Raw genomic sequence first — 18,578 nt, 5'->3', positions numbered from 1 at the left:
GATTTTCAAAGAATTCAATCTTTCTCGAAGTAACATCTTTTTCTAGAACTATATTACCCATAGTAGTCTGAAGAGTCTGAATATTAAGTAAATTAGACTCACATTTATCCTCCTGAGCCTTTATCCTTGAATCCATATTCTGTTGTTGCAATTTCAGTTCCTTTACTTCAGAATTAAATGAGCTGGAAATTTGTAGAAGGGACGAGTTAAGAGTTTGGATCACTTCCCATAGGGCCTCACAGGTTACTACTGCCGGTTTCAAACTGCAAGCGGAGCTGCCTGGACAGGGGAGGGCAATGGATCCAAACCTCCCGCCCTCCTCTCTGATGTCACGGTGTCCGGCGTCGAATGACCAACAGGGCTGCCGCTAGCCTGCAGACCTTCCATCCGAGGCTCGCCTGTCGACTCCAATATTCCACCCAGTCTTGGCGGGGCAGCTTGATGAGGCAGACTTAAGTACGCCGCCTGTACGCTAAAATCCCCAAGCTGTTCTGGGGATCTAACTAAGGTAGGAGCTCGGGTTCCCGGTGTCTGAAGCGCGAAAGCCTCCAGAGTCGTCTGACGAAGCGTCTGGGTACCAGCGGGGCTCGGGGCGGCTTTAGCCCCCAATGGCGATCTGGTCTCTGGGAGCCTCAGACTGCACACCCTCCCACGGACGCCATCTTGATCATATATTGTGGGATTTTAATTTCCCTTTGGTGCCAGGGGATCCTGTTTTTATTACTTAGATTGTTTCAACTGATGACTGTGATTTCTTTAGATCGGATTATCACTTGGGCAATTCATGTGGCAGGACATGTGTTGGATATAGTATTTTTAGGGCAGGATGTAACGTGTGGTATGATTGGAGATTTGGGTATTGCACCAGTTGCCTGGTCTGATCATTTTTTTAATACTGTTTCAGTTATCTATCTGGGACATAGATAGTAATGCTGCATATGTAGAGAAAACAGTAGAGATTCAATCTTGATTTATAGAAGGAGTGGGCACCTAGATTGAAGTTTGATGAATTTGTGTCTCTTGATGAAGTGGTAGCCTTAGGAGCTGATAGCTTAGATCAATCGTTGGATATTCTCAATCCTAGGAGGGAAGTGAAAATTAGATCCAATTATAAATCATGCCCCTGGAAAATGGCTCCAGTGTTGCAAGTAAGACAGGGATTGAGACAATCAGAGAGAAAATAGAGGAGGTCTAAGGATACTGATGACTTTGACAGTTATAAATTGCGGTTGGCAGAATATTTGGAACTTTGTGAGGTGGAGAAAAATAAATATTTCAAATATAAAATAGATGTTGCTCTCAATAAACCAAAGGAATTATTTAAGATAGTGAATGTTTGCTTGAAGATTATAAACAAGTTAATGAGAATGAAGTTGTAGATGCTAATATGTTTTTGAAGTGTTTTGAGGTACCTTTCTGCACTTACAATCAAAATAGTTTACATGTTATATACAGGCACTTATTTTGTACCTGGAGCAATGGAGAGTTAAGTGATTTGCCCAGAGTCACAAGAAGCTGCAGTGTGAATTGAACCCAGTTCCCCTAAGTTCTCAGGCCACTGCACTAACCATTAGGCTACTCCTCCACTGACGATAGAATTATAAATGCTTAATGTTTTTTATTCCCTACAGAAAGGGACCATAGAATTGTGCACACTTCTGTTTTGCTAGATTAGCAAGTGTTATGGTGGGATTCAGTTTTGTGGACCACCTTTCATTATATCCCTTCTCCCTCCTATCTTTGTTTCACCTCACATAAGCAACCATGGTATCTTAGAAGCCTTTGGTTGCCAAAATAGTAAATAGGAGATAGAATGCCTGTGGGTTAAGCCCTGGACCTTCTGTTTTACTTTAGATATATAGGAAGTGTGAACAGTTGTGCTCCTTCAATCTGAAAGCTGCCAGGAAGATCTATATCAATTTGATTAATATTTCAACCCACCCTTTGAAAAAACAGTTTTCCTTAACACATTACGGAGTTGTTGATACTTTGGTTTGTATGTTTTCACTTCAACTCAAGTGCTCCTTAGAATCGATGCTATCAATTAATACTTCTATGGCACTGGTCAGAAAATATACGTGGGGAAGACAAAAAGAGCATTGAAAGTAAGAATGAGTGATCACAATCATAATTTAAAATTTAAAAAACGGGAAGCTCTCCTGGTACAACATAGTTTAGAAAGGGGTCATGCATTCATGGATTATAAATGTGTAGTAATTGATCATGTCCCCTTATCCATACGAGGAAGCGATAGAAATAGAAAATTGTTGCAAAAGGAACAATGTTGGATATATAGATTAGATGCCTTAAGTCCAACGGGATTGAACAACAAAATAGAGTGGAAAGTTTTCTTATAATATCTGTGAAAAGGAGGGGCATAAGAGTGAGGGAAGGGGGAGGTCCGTGAATGTTGATAGGCTTAGAGAAAGAAGAGCCAGTAGGGCGTCTGACGTAATAAAATCAGCTGATCGGCGCCATTTTTTGAGATATCCTCTAGCTGAGAGACGGAAAAGTCGAACAGTGAAATGAGATAACTGTGAGTACATGAGATGTTATATACAATATAAAATAAGAAGAAGTAAACACAGCCAGACATTGATTAAAGGTGTTTAATTGTAGGGCATGAGAAAGGTTTAGCTCCAGATGAAGAAGTTACGAAACAGAAGCGCTCTGTAGAGCAAACCAGAGAGAAAGCCTGGAAGATAAGATAAGTGTAAAACTGAGTGATATTAAAAAGGAATGAATAAGAAAAAAAGTGAATAAGTAAAAACCATTAATCTTGACTAATGAGGATTCCCGCTGTTATAACAAAGGTACAGCGGAGAGGTGAAGTTTATGAAGCAAATAATTAATAAACACACCGGAAATCTGAAGTCAAGATTATTATATTCTTTAAAACGTTTGTATGTTTTCAGCAAATGACTCTGATTATTATTTCTGCTCCAAAATTGAGTAGCTCCATATGAAGCAACTTAGGACAGCATCCAATCCTTCGCCACATATTTCTCCTCCCAGTTCTGTTTGTCCCACTTTAGCTACCTCAGCACCTTTGGTCTACTTTCCAAATCCTTTCACTGAGCTGTCTAATTCACTGGCATCAATGAGATTAACTACCGATAACTGCAACCTGTTCCATCCTTGTAGCTTAAATTACCTCTCCATGATCTTCTCCCATTGCCATTGTTGATGGTTAATCATAGCCTTTCCTTGTGGTTTATTTCCTCTCTGCAGAAAGTGAGAAAAACTGTGCTGAATCATATTCCATGCCCAATTATGCCCGGATGCAGTGTCGTCCCCCCCCCCCTGGATGCAGCACAACACCCCCCCCCCCCCCGGGTGCAGCATTCCCCCCCCCCCCCGGAGCATCACCACTACCCCTGTATAATTATACTACAGCAAGAGGCCCTCACTGGATGCCCACCGGAAGGGTGGAAGGCCAGATTTTAGGACTCAGGCTGTAAAAATACCAGCTAGGTTTAAAAATCTATGACTGGCTGAGCAAGGACTTGCATTTCCTGTAAGTTAATATGTGTCCCCGCTTGGGATCCATCCACTGGAATAGTGGTGGGTCAATTTACATACCTTAAACAGCCTAAACTGCTAAAAAGTACTGAAATGATTTAATATTTGAGAATCTGCAAAAAGCAGGTCTGAACAATGAGTCCTGCCACAAATTGGTACAATTTTTAATTCAAATATAGCACCTGTAATGAAAGATCAGATGAATAAAATGGAGCTTATTAGTTTTGGTATACAATGATACAGAGGTAATACAGAGTTCATGAAATGGTATGAAAGGTATGAATGGTATGAAAAGTATTGCAGCCGGAAGATGTGAAACTGTTATCTCAACGCTTCCCAAAACATGTTGATAATTAGCAGTAGCTGAGAACGGAAGGAGGTGGGCACATCCGACAGCAGACAGCATGGGAAAGTATGCTCTCAGAAATGCGAAATATTAGCTAGGTATCTCACCATTCACTTCTATGGAGAGGATAGAGTATAAAAGAAGGAAGATTTTGGCTTGGTTAGAGAGTCTTCTCCAAAGCTTCAGTCAGACGGCGAAGCCCTGTGCGGATGAAATCAGAATCTGATGTCTGTATTTGTATCAACTTGAAGACTTGTGTTTGGGTAAGAAATAAAATGTACCTATCTATCTAAACCTATTTCTGTCTTTATTTTTATTGATTCTATCTTCTCTTTACCTTACATTTAGTCTACAAGGTAGATCACATACGAGTGACACTCAGTCTTTGCAGAAACTTAGACAGATGTTTAATAAGATTTAGGTGGGAACATAAATGGCCCAGAATATACCTAGATCCAGAAAAACAGAAAGCAGTAATTATGGGAATTAGTTTTCAATTACGGCTCCTAATGCCACCCTAGAACAGACCCCCTTATGATTGGGTGACAATGGAGGTTAGAGAAACTATACAGAACCTGATATATGAAATAGGTACTATTAGTCCCCCGTGTGACGGAGTCAGAAAGAGGTCTATAAGAAGAGGCAAGTAAAAACAGTGGTGAGCCCTGAACGCTGACATTACTCGCTGACCTTCTTTATCTTCTTTTGAACGCAAGAGGGGATACTTCATTTTGTGCGTTCAAATGTTCTCTGTTTCTCTCTGTCACTTTATTTTCCTTCTCTCTTGTTTCTCTCATACTCACCTGCCTCTCCCTACCGCTACTTTCTGTCCTTCTGCCTCACAAGGACATTGGCCATTAGAGGGGTATTGGGCACCTATGTTCTGTCCGTTTTCCCCCCTACTTTAAATACTCTTCTATTCTTCTGTCTTTTTACTTTCTTCCCTGAATGTCTTACTGCCCTGCGCTGAACTAAATATTTGCGTTTCTATCTTTCAATATTCTGTTCTGTTTTTCTCACCCTCTTTTCTTTCTCCTATCCTGTCCATCTCTTTGATTTGCGTGATGTGCGCAAGACTGTGCTTGTTGTGTGAATGGTGCATAACAACGAATCCAGGCGACTGCGATTTGGGTTTTGCTGTAAGCTTATTTCAATGTTCAAAATCTTTGGATTGGTCTTTATGCTAGCAATTCTCGCTTAACAATCCTTAGAGATTGCGCATTTTCTGCTTCCAATTCCACCCTGTGTTCTGTCTTAATCCCTCCTTTTCAAATCCCTGTTCCCCTGTTCTTATTCTGTTCTTTCTTCTTCTGTCGACCTTACTTTCCTCCCCAATCCCTTTTCCTGTTCTCCTTCATCCTAACTTCTTCTACCTACCTCTTCCTATTAATCCCCTGGGTCTAATCCTGCTTTTTTCTCTTCTGTATGTTCCCGTATCGGGGGAAGTCCCTTTACTCTAGGAGAACAGCACGCTTTCAAATTGCTCTCTCCCTTAAAATCCTTTTGAATTCTCTGTTCTTATAACCACTACAGCCCCCACCTTTTCACATCTACTATTGCCTTCACTCTGTGTGTGCGACTCTATTCCTCCTCATTCTTTCTATTTGGACTTCCTACAACTTTCTTTTTTGCTGAAAACAGTAATTACGGTGTTCAACTTTGTAGCTGATTGCCGTCGTCCAATTGCTGTTTTTCCCCTTATCTCTCTAAGTATTCTTTCAGTCTTCTGCACTATGCTTTCCCTCTAACAGCCCACAGCCCCCCCTTCCTGTCCACACTTTTCTCGGCTCTTTTTCATAGTGCAGCATGAATAACTGCGTAGTATCTCTTATTTCGTTCTTTTTCCTTTTGTATCTTTGTGTGTGTCTTTGCACTCTGTCTGAATTGTATTTTTGTGTGAACTATCCTGTTCCGTCTCTGCTTTTCTTATTTCTCATTTCCACCTGTCAAAATCTTTATTATTTACTGCGTAGTTCAACTGATTGCTCTTTTTCACAGCTGCTCAGTCCTGTGCTCTCACCCCACCCCCAATCTGAATCCCTTCCTCCACAACATTTTGTTCTTGTCCCCCTTTTTCTGCCACAAGAATCCTCCCTGCCCTCCTCTCTGATGCTCTACCGACTCCTACACTATATGTCTGTGGTCCGTGTAAAATTTATAAGGGTGTGGCCCGCACGGTACCAATTGGGGTAACTTAATACCTTACAGACACCTTTTTAGCTTCTTGTGCAAACCAGAAATCATTTTTTTTTTTGGATTTCCTAGAAAACTTTTCTTTCTCCTTCTCAGTCCCATGTGGTGTGAGGTTTGATTCTCTTTCCGGATCAAAGCTTATTACATTACTAGTAACTGTCATATTTGATATATACTCCCTCTTGGGCTTCGATTCTGCCTTTGTAAATCTATTTAAATTCGTTCGAAGAGGTGTAAGTTCTAAACCCCTTTTTCTCACATTTTTTTTAATATCCTTATCCAGGCTTCCGTAACTGCCATTTCTTTCGGTAGTTTTTAAAGGTTTTCCCTAACAAGTGCTGTAATTTACTATCCCAAGGACATGAGAATCTGGGAAGATTGCCCACTTTAGCTGCCTTATCAGTCCAGTACTGCTTCGGCAGAGGAGGCTCTACAGTTTATTTTTAAAAGCTCAAAAGTGATTTTTTTTTTCCCCCCCTTTTCCGTTCGTTTTTGTCCCTGTTCTATGCTGAAGTGGTACAACAGTCTTTTACACAGGTATCTTTCAACTCCGGTTTCCCCTCAAAATTGGTTCCTTAAGCAGGCACCATAATTGTAAAATGACTTATCTTTTCATGCCTCATGCTGCCAAGTCCGTTGTAAGTGCACTTCTGAGCATGTAAGAATGTACGGATGTATTTCTTGGCTTTCACTGTATCTTAGTCTTACTCTGCATTCTCCTTTTATCAGGGCATACTTTTTTCTCCTCTTTTGTGTCATTTTATTAGGACGTTATCTCCCACTCCCCAATATTCACTGCTCATACTGCTTTGACTTTTGGGTGTTGCTCTCTATTTCATTCCATCTCCCTTAAACAAAGGCTTTCTCATTCTGTCTCTGAGTCATGATTTTAACCCCGAGACAGGTTTCTTTATTTTTGTACTGCAATTGACAGCTTGATAGACCTTATTGTGCTACACCATGTGCTTACAAAGTATTAAAAGGGTATCTTTCCTTTAAACATACATTACTTGACTTTCCCCTTTAAAAACCGGCTTTCTCCTTCTTTGTCCTAGTGGCCCCCCCATGACTTATACTGTAAATGGTATTACTCACTTCCTAGAGATATATCTTAATAGTCCACTATAATGTATTTCTTGCTGAATGCTTAACCAGCAGTATTTTAGGAAGGCTGTTGCATATTTTGTTTTATTGTTCTATTTAAATGATATCATATTGTGCTTGTGTTCTATGACACAGGGGTATAGCGTGGTTTCCAAGGCATATTAGATACAGACTTTTTCTTGTAAAAATATTCGTGCTCAAATCTTCATACCTTTTACTTCCGCGATGGCTGCGCTGGTCCGCTGCTCATCTATAATCTTTACATGTTTTTAACACTAATCTTATCAGCCATACAAGAAAACATTAAGCTACGTATACCTTCCTGTTCTGCTCTACCACCTTCAAGCTTTCCTTTCATAGTTTGCTGTGTGGCAACCTTAGTATACCCGGTAAAGTTAAGGTGCCTTACCCGAAGAGCTTTCTTGTTTCTTTTCCCTTTAATACAATTTTTTTCCTTGCTACTTCTGGATTAGGTTTCAGAGGTTCTTTCTAGGAACATGCCATATTTCTTATTCCCTTTTTCCTTTTTCCCTTCATTTCTTAAATTTATTTTATTAGTTTCTTCTACTAGTGTCATGCAATTAATTTTGATACCGATGTCTGGGACTTACATGCATTGAAGGGGATCCTTCAATGGATGACGACATCTTATTTATTAGGGGCAGACTTCCATTCCATTTTCGGAATGGCCTGCGGTTTCGGCATTATTGCCCACCTATGGGTTACCTGTATAGATGATCGCTGTGGCAATACAGGGACGCCTAAGACATTAGTTGAGATTGTATACAGGTTGACTAGGGCATTCAATATTTTTGAACGGCTAGTTGTAACAGAGAAAATTCATAGTCTTTCAATGTTCTAGTTGGATCAGTGGCAACAGAGAAAATTCCTCACCATAAATTTTTCAGTGTTTTGTTGTAAACGAGAAACATTCCAAACCACTGTAGGTCCAATAGAGGGGTTAGTGGTAAAAGAGAAGATTCCTAATCTGCGGAAATCTATTGGACCGCTGCTCTTCAACTCATAGGACCTTGTTCGCTGGTTTTTTTGAGTTTTTTTTGGGAGTGTTTGTAATGTCCCTTTTTGGGGGCTCTATCATGGGCTGGAGCTCATGGCCAATTGTAACCGGAATAATTCTTGGCAGGCAGTAGAAACCGAGATTTATTCCTGTCTTTAGAAGCACACTCTGGGGAGTAGTTTTTATTAATTTGGGATAGAGTAGTATAAATATATAATAGCTGACACTAATCACCTTCTGCTCTATTTTTCTTACACTCTCTTTGCACTTTTGCGACCTTCAATTGTCTGTTTACTTAACCTGCGGCAAAAGCATAGGGCTTTCCGCCAATTAGTAATTTATATTCTAGGTTCCGCCACTGGGACGCTCTTGAAGACACGTGAGTATAAAGGTGTTTTCTATACGCATGATGCATGTTTTCCTTTGAATGATCTTCCTTTGCACGTTTTTATATATATATATTTATAGAGGTACCTATTATAATTCTTTGAACTAGGATCCAACTTGAGATTTAATTTGCCATTTTACACTGCACACCTCCACCTATGTGGATTGCTTTCCCCTTATTCCTAATTCCATTATGTCCACTCAGTCCTCCACTAGCCCCCTGGAAAGAGTTCTCAACTTTTTTCCTGCTGATAAAAAAGAACTGTCCCGTTTATGTCAGACCTGGCATACCGTTTGGTCCGCCAAAAACCCGGGACTGGAATGGCCAACAAAGGGCTCATTTGATCAGGGCAAGCTCCAAGCCTTGGTCTGCTATAATGAATCCAACAAAACAGGAAAATCTAGGGAGAAGCATTTAGCTGCTATTAATAAATTTATACTTATTGCACAAAACCAGCATGACAGAGCCCTAGCGAAGTCTGATTGCGATCAAGCCCCTTGCCAAGAGGCAATAACACCTACGGCCCCTCCGCCTTATGATGCTGCAGGTACTACCAAGCTTCTACCATGTGCAGTGGGATATACACCAATACCCCCAGGATATTGTGATAAACCTCAGCTACAGATTTCTCAGGGATCTCAGACACAGACCCCCTTACCTCAGGGATCTCAGACAGTGATACCCTCGCTACCTGCGATATCTCCCGCGCCTATAAAATTTGATCCACCTACTACCGTACACATTGCCGGTGTAGTTGATCTATCTCTTCCCTCATCACAAAAGGACCCAATTCCAATATCTCAGGGGTCAGTACAAACTCAGACACCCCTAACCCCTCCAACAATCCCAGTGGCCACGACCACCGTCCAATTGCCTACTATTACTACTGCTCCAACGATGCAAGTAACAACCCAGACGCTAACCCCACCACCGCCTCATGTATATCGTACTACTGGAGGCTATGAGATTGAGATACCCCCACCCATTATTGAGCAATATCCTTGTGTCCCGAACCCATCGGTTCCGGCCACCATCCAGCACCCTACTAACAGTCAAATTGACGGTCATTATGCTGCTGAATGTCTTCAGACACAGCCATATAGATTTAGAAAACCGCAGGTCCGTCAAAATCCCCCAGAATGCCAGTCATTCCCTTTGTGGAACCCGGATCAACGCCGTCCGCAGTGACCACTGATCTAGGGATCAATATTGCCCACCCCATAATGACTAGACGGTACCCCGAACCCGATTTGATTTTGTTGCTCTCAGTTACTTATACTACTCAGCTCCTCATTTAGTATCCAGAAACCATTTCTCTGTATATGTATTGGTGTGATGTTTCTGTTTATATTACAGGTGACATGTCTTCATCTTATATTTTTCGAGGTTTAATTTCAAGTGTATATTTATGGTACCATACAAATGACCTAACTGAGTCAGCAAGTTATTTATTTATTTCTCTGCATACCTTCCCTGGGGAGTTCTTATCAACTGCAGGGATGAGTGATCCCCAGAGGATGTTCATTTTATGTTTTTTATATGTATACCTGAACTGACTTATTTATGCCATTTTACTTTATACGGGATCCCTTTTTAAATAAAAGCTGTATATTGCTCATTGTTAAAATGTTTTCTGCTTTAACTGTTGCGCTGCATACATTAATGTAACATTCACTTCTTTAGTTTTTTTCATGAATATAAAGCCTTCATTTTTGAAATCTCTCTATGGTATGTGTGATATCTGAAGGCTTTTCATTATTTCCTTGTCTAAGAAAGAAGAAATATTTAATAACCATTATCCGTTATATGGAATAAATGCGGAGAAATGTTCCCTTGAACTGGCCATTTGGGGGATCATTTTGCGCTGCTCATAGATTTTGTAGTATTCTTGAACTGGGAATTGGTGAGGCTTTCAGACATGAATAAGGAAAATTATGCACTCCACTTTCTGATTCCTTTCTATTCGAAACAGGAATGGCAACTATTGCTCTTTTTATCTCTCTGTCTTTCACGGTGAGTGATTGTGAGAAAAACTGATGTAGATTGTTTGTGTGTAATTTATGCTTTGTGTATTTAACTAACACCTTGCTTCAACTAACTCTTGCCACGTGGTGGATTTGTCTTGAAGCGATATGCTTCTTCCTACTTCTTTGTCTGATTGAAAAGGGTTACTTAAACTCTATGTGAAGGTCAATCACTGGTGTCTGCACTTTTGAATGTTTTTTTCATTTGTCTTTTTCAAGGAACCTTTTTCTGGCATTGCCTTCTGAATATGCCTTGCTGCAATTCAGATGTATCATATTTTGTTTTTTTTTTATTAAGCCTATTTTTATCTTACACCCTTCAGGGTGCTTTTTTAATTTTTTTAATTTTTTTAATTTTTTTAATTTTTTTAATTTTTTCCATTCTCAATGCTTTGTTTTTTTTCCATGCCTCCTTCCTGGACCCCATTTATACCCACGACCCGCCTCCTAGCATTCTGACTTCTTTCAATAACTTAACCACATAAATTGCACTACTGGTCTGTTTAAGTTTTGCCTTTCCCCAGATGGAGGAGACGACTGCTAGCAAAGAAGAGCTACCCGATAATGTATCTGATCTGAAGGCTATGTTGCAGCAAAGAATCGCTTAATTAAAAGACAGATGCACAGACCCCAACATTACCTGGTTTCATAACCGAGACATTATTTAACATGAGTTTCAACAGATGCATCAATTGGTCCATGAGCAAAAGAGATAGGCTCTCCACTTGCTGGAGTTACACAAAGCTTTGGCCTCTACCCTTCTTTCTGAATCATCTAACTCGTAAGTCCTGCTGGCCTCCTGCAGCTGAGGGCTCAACCCTTGGTGAATGGTAGTCATCGTAGGTGAAGATTCCATATCTATTGGCGATAAATGGCGACGCATTGCCCTCCATACATCAATAATTGAACATTTACCATCATCTCTAAATTTTAATTGTTTTTCTCTTTTGTTCCATATACTTTACCATTGTTATTTGATCATGTCTTTCTAAAAATTACCAATCTGTCTCGCACATTATGCAAGCCAGAAGTGGGGATATATTATGCAAATCCCAATTCCAAATCCCAATTCCAATTTTTTTTTATTTAATTTTAAGTTGATGGTAGAATAAAGACATGGAAAGATCCCAATTTGTACACCATAAGTACGTCTTTAAGGTCCAAATGATGTTAGATCCCCCAAGGTTGTGGCAATAATCTTTACACCTTGCAAACTACTGGACCACATGTGAAAGATATACGTGTTTACTCAGCCACAGAACCAGATGTTACCAGCCTAACCATCTCAAGACCGGCCACTTCCCAACCCTGTTGGATCTTCCAGAACTCCGTCCAGATTCTTCAACGCTTCCACCGCCTCGACCATGTTCGATGAAAGAAACTTTTGAACTGATACTTAATTTGAGAACTACTGTTGCTGTTTATGGACATTACAGATTCATATTTTGTTTTATTTTCAGTTTAGCAACAATCCTGTCTAGATATTGAAAAGGTTTTATTTTTATTTTCCTATTATTTCCTATTATTTCCTTTATTGTTCTAATTGTTTTTCTAAGAGTTTCCCCGTTATTTCTGTTTATGTAAAATCAAACCCTAATACTGGTTAAGATATCATAATGTAGATGTAAACTCTGTTAGTATCAACCTGTTATGCAATTGTTTAACTTTGGTGTAGGCTTACTTGAGCTGCATGTCTTTCTGTAGGTTTGACTAAGCTCCAAGTGGGGTAACGGATATATACAATGCTTCCCATACTTCCAGGTCATTATGCATATGTCAAGATCCATGCATGACCTTGGTTAATATAAATTTTCCTAGGATTGACCATTTTTGCTGTATGAGGCAACCTCATACTTGCTATCCACTTATTAGTGCTCATGATTGGATGCCAATGATGAGTACTAGTAAGGTCCAGGAATCCCGACCTGTATAAGGATTCTGAATACCTACAACAGCCTGCAATCTGAATACTAATCACATATTTGTTGAGCCCATAACAATGCTTAATCAAAACCACTGTTCCTTCCGAGGACCACTGAGATAGATACATTAGATTATCTCCCCATGTACTATGCAACAGATACAATAGAAGTCATAGCAAGACCTGAAAGTGTTTATTAGTATGATCCACCTGAAATTGCTATTACCCGCATACCTATATTTCATGGGATTTTGTAGATGAACTCATGGTTTTGTTCCAATCATAAAACCTCTCTCACTACAGGTTTGAGTACGCCTCAAGAGGGGTAACATCAAGATTAAGCCCAAGGGTTTGGGTAATATAAAGGAAATTCCATATGCCCAAAAATATACCACCTACGAATGAAGTTTTCTGTCTGGCATAATATCTGCTAGCAATGCATAAGAGCAAAACTCCCCCTCTCGTTTGATAGCTTGCCACCTTCTGGAATGGATGATGACGAGCTTGACGAGCTTTGTGTCACCCCTCTCCAGAGGGGGTGACAAGTGGGGAATGTATAATTATACTACAGCAAGAGGCCCTCACTGGATGCCCACCGGAAGGGTGGAAGGCCAGATTTTAGGACTCAGGCTGTAAAAATACCAGCTAGGTTTAAAAATCTATGACTGGCTGAGCAAGGACTTGCATTTCCTGTAAGTTAATATGTGTCCCCGCTTGGGATCCATCCACTGGAATAGTGGTGGGTCAATTTACATACCTTAAACAGCCTAAACTGCTAAAAAGTACTGAAATGATTTAATATTTGAGAATCTGCAAAAAGCAGGTCTGAACAATGAGTCCTGCCACAAATTGGTACAATTTTTAATTCAAATATAGCACCTGTAATGAAAGATCAGATGAATAAAATGGAGCTTATTAGTTTTGGTATACAATGATACAGAGGTAATACAGAGTTCATGAAATGGTATGAAAGGTATGAATGGTATGAAAAGTATTGCAGCCGGAAGATGTGAAACTGTTATCTCAACGCTTCCCAAAACATGTTGATAATTAGCAGTAGCTGAGAACGGAAGGAGGTGGGCACATCCGACAGCAGACAGCATGGGAAAGTATGCTCTCAGAAATGCGAAATATTAGCTAGGTATCTCACCATTCACTTCTATGGAGAGGATAGAGTATAAAAGAAGGAAGATTTTGGCTTGGTTAGAGAGTCTTCTCCAAAGCTTCAGTCAGACGGCGAAGCCCTGTGCGGATGAAATCAGAATCTGATGTCTGTATTTGTATCAACTTGAAGACTTGTGTTTGGGTAAGAAATAAAATGTACCTATCTATCTAAACCTATTTCTGTCTTTATTTTTATTGATTCTATCTTCTCTTTACCTTACATTTAGTCTACAAGGTAGATCACATACGAGTGACACTCAGTCTTTGCAGAAACTTAGACAGATGTTTAATAAGATTTAGGTGGGAACATAAATGGCCCAGAATATACCTAGATCCAGAAAAACAGAAAGCAGTAATTATGGGAATTAGTTTTCAATTACGGCTCCTAATGCCACCCTAGAACAGACCCCCTTATGATTGGGTGACAATGGAGGTTAGAGAAACTATACAGAACCTGATATATGAAATAGGTACTATTAGTCCCCCGTGTGACGGAGTCAGAAAGAGGTCTATAAGAAGAGGCAAGTAAAAACACCCCCCTGATGCATCACCTCCAAGCCCCCCCCCCCCCCGGGTGCATTCTTACTTGCTGGGGTGCTGGGAGCAGCTGCACATCTGTTGGCTCCGCTGGTTCCCTGCTCCCTCTGCCCTGGAACAGGAAGTAACAGCAGAGGGAGCAGGGAACCAGCGGAGCCAGCACCTGGGGCGGACTGCCCCCACCGCCCTGCCCTCGGTATGCCACTGTTATGGGCACAGAACATAGTCAAGCATGCAAATATGTACCATATTCTGATGATTTTGGCGCTGAAAAGTTGGGCGCATGATCGGGCGATATTTCATACTGCCCACCCTACAGTTAAGAGCCTTTTATAAAATACTCATTCAAGGCCAAAATTGCTTGGCTTAGGGAGGAGGACAGGAGTGGGAGAAAGGGATAGCAGGAAGAGACAGAGGTGGAGCAGGAATCGGCAATAAGAGCGTAGGCAGGTGTAGCAAGGACAGAATGTAGGTGAATTGGGTATAATGTAGGGCCTAAGCACTCACCAAAATTGTGACATATCGCCAGAAATGCAGTAGAGCATGCAACACAAATTCTGAGTCCCAAAAAATAAATACAACCAGACTTGGGCACTGTTTATTTGTAGAATAGAGTTCCTACGATGATTTTCACGACACACTCACGCTCCACCCACTCTCTGTCCCATCCCTGCCTCTTTTTTTGGCAAAGAAAAATAGGTGTGGTGGGTAAGTCACAGACCCAACTTGGACCTTTTAAGAATTGCACTTAGTGTGCTTCTCTCTTTTGGTGCAAAAATTGCCAATCAGCCCCTAAGTTTGGCACCAATGTTTTAATATCATTAAGGGGTAGTTGTCACCATACATAACAACTATTAAGAAACCTGTATAGATCAGTCACTAGTTTTCACAGTAAAATTTACAAGGAAAATGAACTTTTCTGACATCTGTTTCACTAAAGGCTAGTCCCCACCCCCCCTGCTGGAGTCGCTGGACTGGCCTTTAGTGAAACAGATGTCAGAAAAGTTCATTTTCCTTGTAAATTTTACTGTGAAAACTAGTGACTGATCTATACAGGTTTCTTGTAAATTTTAAATGTGGAGACACGAAGAGAGGAGCACTCAGAGATCCCCAGCCCCCTTCTCCTGATGAAGCTCCGAAATTCGCCTATGTTGTCTGTGTTGTATCTGATTCCTGAAGCAGACGGGTGTTCCTGCTTAAACACAGTCCATGTCGGATCTCTCGTTTGTGCCACAATAAAGAATTGTTTGACTTTCATGGAATTATTTCCCATTCATCTGCATGTGAATATGTCTGTGTTTTGTTTGTTTGTATGTGTGTGTGTTTGGGGGGGGGGGGTTGTGTTGTCTCTGTGGGTATTTATGACGGGGAGAGTAGAAAACAGGAAAAGAAGTAGTTTGAAAGGCGCAATTCCCTAATAGTTATGTTTCAGTAGGTCAGAATATCTATGCTACAGAAGCTGGGATTGCTGAGATACTTTGTCACTAATGAACTTTACCAGAACTGAACAAATCCGAACTCTCTATACATGAATGCTTATATACTTTCTTACTAATGAACTTTAACACAATACCACTTTATTTCTCATTCTGGTAATGAACTCTCCATACCTGACTGCTTAATTTACTCTATCACTTATGAACTTTAATGCAATACCACTTTGTATTTCTCATTCCGGAAATGGCAATCGCCATTACGGCATAACGTAAGCCACACTGAGCCTGCAAATAAGTGGGAAAATGTGGGATACAAATGCAACAAATAAATAAATACATAAATACTGCTTATCCCAGAAATAGTGGATTTTCCTCGTCCATTTAATAATGGTCTATGGACTTTTCCTTTAGGAAGCAGTCCAAACCTTTTTTAAACTCCGCTAAGCTAACCGCCTTTACCACATTCTCTGGCAATGAATTCCACAGTTTAATTACACGTTGAGTGAAGAAACATTTTCTCTGATTCGTTTTAAATTTACTACATTGTAGCTTCATCGCATGTCCCCTAGTCCTAGTCCTGGCTTTTTTGGGAATAACCATAATGAATATGTATATCTCATACATATTCATTATGGTTATTCCCAAAAAAGCCAGCTCTTTCTCCCTTTCTTCCTCCATATTAGCATATTCATTTACATATATATATATATATGCAAATGAATATGCTGATATGCCATGCCCCATCCTTTGCCCTCCCCCCCCCCAATGAAACAGTCAAACTATGCCCATGCTTAGAGGGAACATTACTTGCATGCAACCAAAGAAGACTACTGAGTCATTTCCTACTTCAAAGTAAGCATTTCTCCTGGAAGCGTGGGGGGTCCCTGCAGCATGTGCCTGGTACTTACCCTCTGCAAACATCTTAGAGACCCAGTAAAGCTCTGGGCCAGAGTTGTGAACCCAAGCGGTACTAGTCTGGGGGAAGCTGAGAGCTACATTAAGCCTGAAACAAGTTACAGAGTTGAAGAACTGGTGCTCAAGAGACAAAGGACCCAAAGCAGGTACTTTGCTAAAGTGAGATTACTACAAAGAAACTGAGTAGAAAGAAAAAGAACAATGTTGCATGCTGAGTGCCAATTCTATAATGACATGTGTGCCAAGATGCCATTATAGAATCCTAGAGTAAACCGGAATTGATGCACCCGAGTAGCTTATAAAATTCTATAAGTTGCATGTACATGTTGGAGACCTGCCCATGCTCCTCCATGCTCCATCCACTTGTACACCACCCCTTCAAGTCACATCCTATGGCACTTACGCACATTCTACACATATATGTAACTACATACACCCACTTATAGAATTATTGTGAGGGAATCTATAAGATGCTGCCACTTCTCCTTAAGGATACTCCCTCACAGTGTCACAACCACCTTAAAATTTATCATCCCAGTCAAGGGGGAAGTGACATGGGAGAGGTGGAGAAAAGAGGGCATGGTTCAGTAAGTATAAAAGCCCAGAGCACAGCTTCTTTGAGAAGTGGCGATTTTGGTGCCAAGGTGTCTTTGAGTGACTTATTTTGTCAAAGTCATCACAGAGCTGTTTTACTCCAGGTACTTAACACAGCTTTGCTGTTTTAAGTGGTGTATCTGACCCCTGAAGCAGGCGGGCGTTCCTGCCAAAACACAACCCATGTTGGGTCTTTCGTTTGTGACACAATAAAGACCTGTTGCCTGACACTCCCCATGTGGAAGTCAGTATGTTATCCTCTACTTTTCTGTTTGAATTTGATCGACAAATACAGAGGATTACTACAGGATGATAGACATGACCAGACGTAAGCCATGATTTCTCATATTGTAAAAGACAGTGAATTAGTACACATCAGAGACCAAGCAGAATGAACAGAATTGGCCAGATTCCATATTTCTCACTGAAAAAATTAGTGCCAATGTAAAAGAATCTACGTGTATTCTATAAACTGCACCTAAAGTTAGGCACAGTTTACAGAACACATGTAGCGCCATCCATGCAACTAAAATTTAGGTGCAGTCATTTATATCTAAATTCAAGAAAGCTTGGGACAAGTACATAGGGTCTCTAGGGGAGAGGAAGGGATAGTAGATGCCATGGATGGACAGAGTGGATAGGCCATATGGTCTTTACCTGCCTTCATTGTTCTCTGTTTTATATTTCTAATATGGCAGACACAGCCATAGAGGGGATTCCACTGGAATATAATGAACAATCTGGGGTTACAGAATTCTGATCCCTGGAACAGGTGAGGTGATCATAACCTAAAGGCTGTAGTTTGATGAGGCACCCTCATTGGACATCATAATTCCAAAGATCTCTGAGTGGATGTACCCTTAACCACTACAAACAACATGGACTAAGATGGACCTGCAGAGCAACTGGGCACTGCTAGAAATGCAAACTCATCTGAGATTGCAGAGTAACCAGATAAGGTGAGGAGGACAGTCCAGGTGATGTCAAGGAGTAAGAAGCTAAAGAGGAACCTGTACTCTGAAAGTGTGCCAACTTGACCTGGACAATGAAGACTGTACCAGCTCATAGATTCTCATGCAGCGTATGAATGAGGAATGGAAAAGCACTTTTTTATCTCTGGACTTCCGTAAAATCGGTAAAACTAGAAGTCCAGAGATAAAGCAGGTCCCTGACTGGTTCTTCCCGCAATGATGCTCTGCAGCTATGTGATATCTGCAAATCCACCTTTAGTAGGCGGACCTTCCTAGCTTGAATTGCAGGGAAGGCAAAGTCAGACTGGCAGCTGTGGAGCTGTGCGCATGCTCTGTGGACACGATGGCTCCTGTGCGCCGCCTTTCTTTCTAGTGCAGGGCTACAAAGAGCAGAAAAGCTTGGAAAGCAAAACAGAAACTTAAATCCCCACAAAGCAGAGAGGGA

At 40.7% G+C, this 18,578-nt stretch overlaps 1 long non-coding RNA gene across 1 annotated transcript in view; it reads right to left on the bottom strand.

Moving 5' to 3' along the window:
• LOC115467148 overlaps window positions 1-18,578 on the bottom strand; it is a 33,422-nt gene that overhangs the window by 14,748 nt on the left and 96 nt on the right. The window lies entirely within an intron of this gene.

Source organism: Microcaecilia unicolor, chromosome 3, assembly GCF_901765095.1.
Source record: "Microcaecilia unicolor chromosome 3, aMicUni1.1, whole genome shotgun sequence".
In the NCBI taxonomy this organism is placed as follows: domain Eukaryota; kingdom Metazoa; phylum Chordata; class Amphibia; order Gymnophiona; family Siphonopidae; genus Microcaecilia; species Microcaecilia unicolor.
Note: the sequence above shows the minus strand (reverse complement) of the source record. Positions and strands in the feature narration are given on the sequence as shown.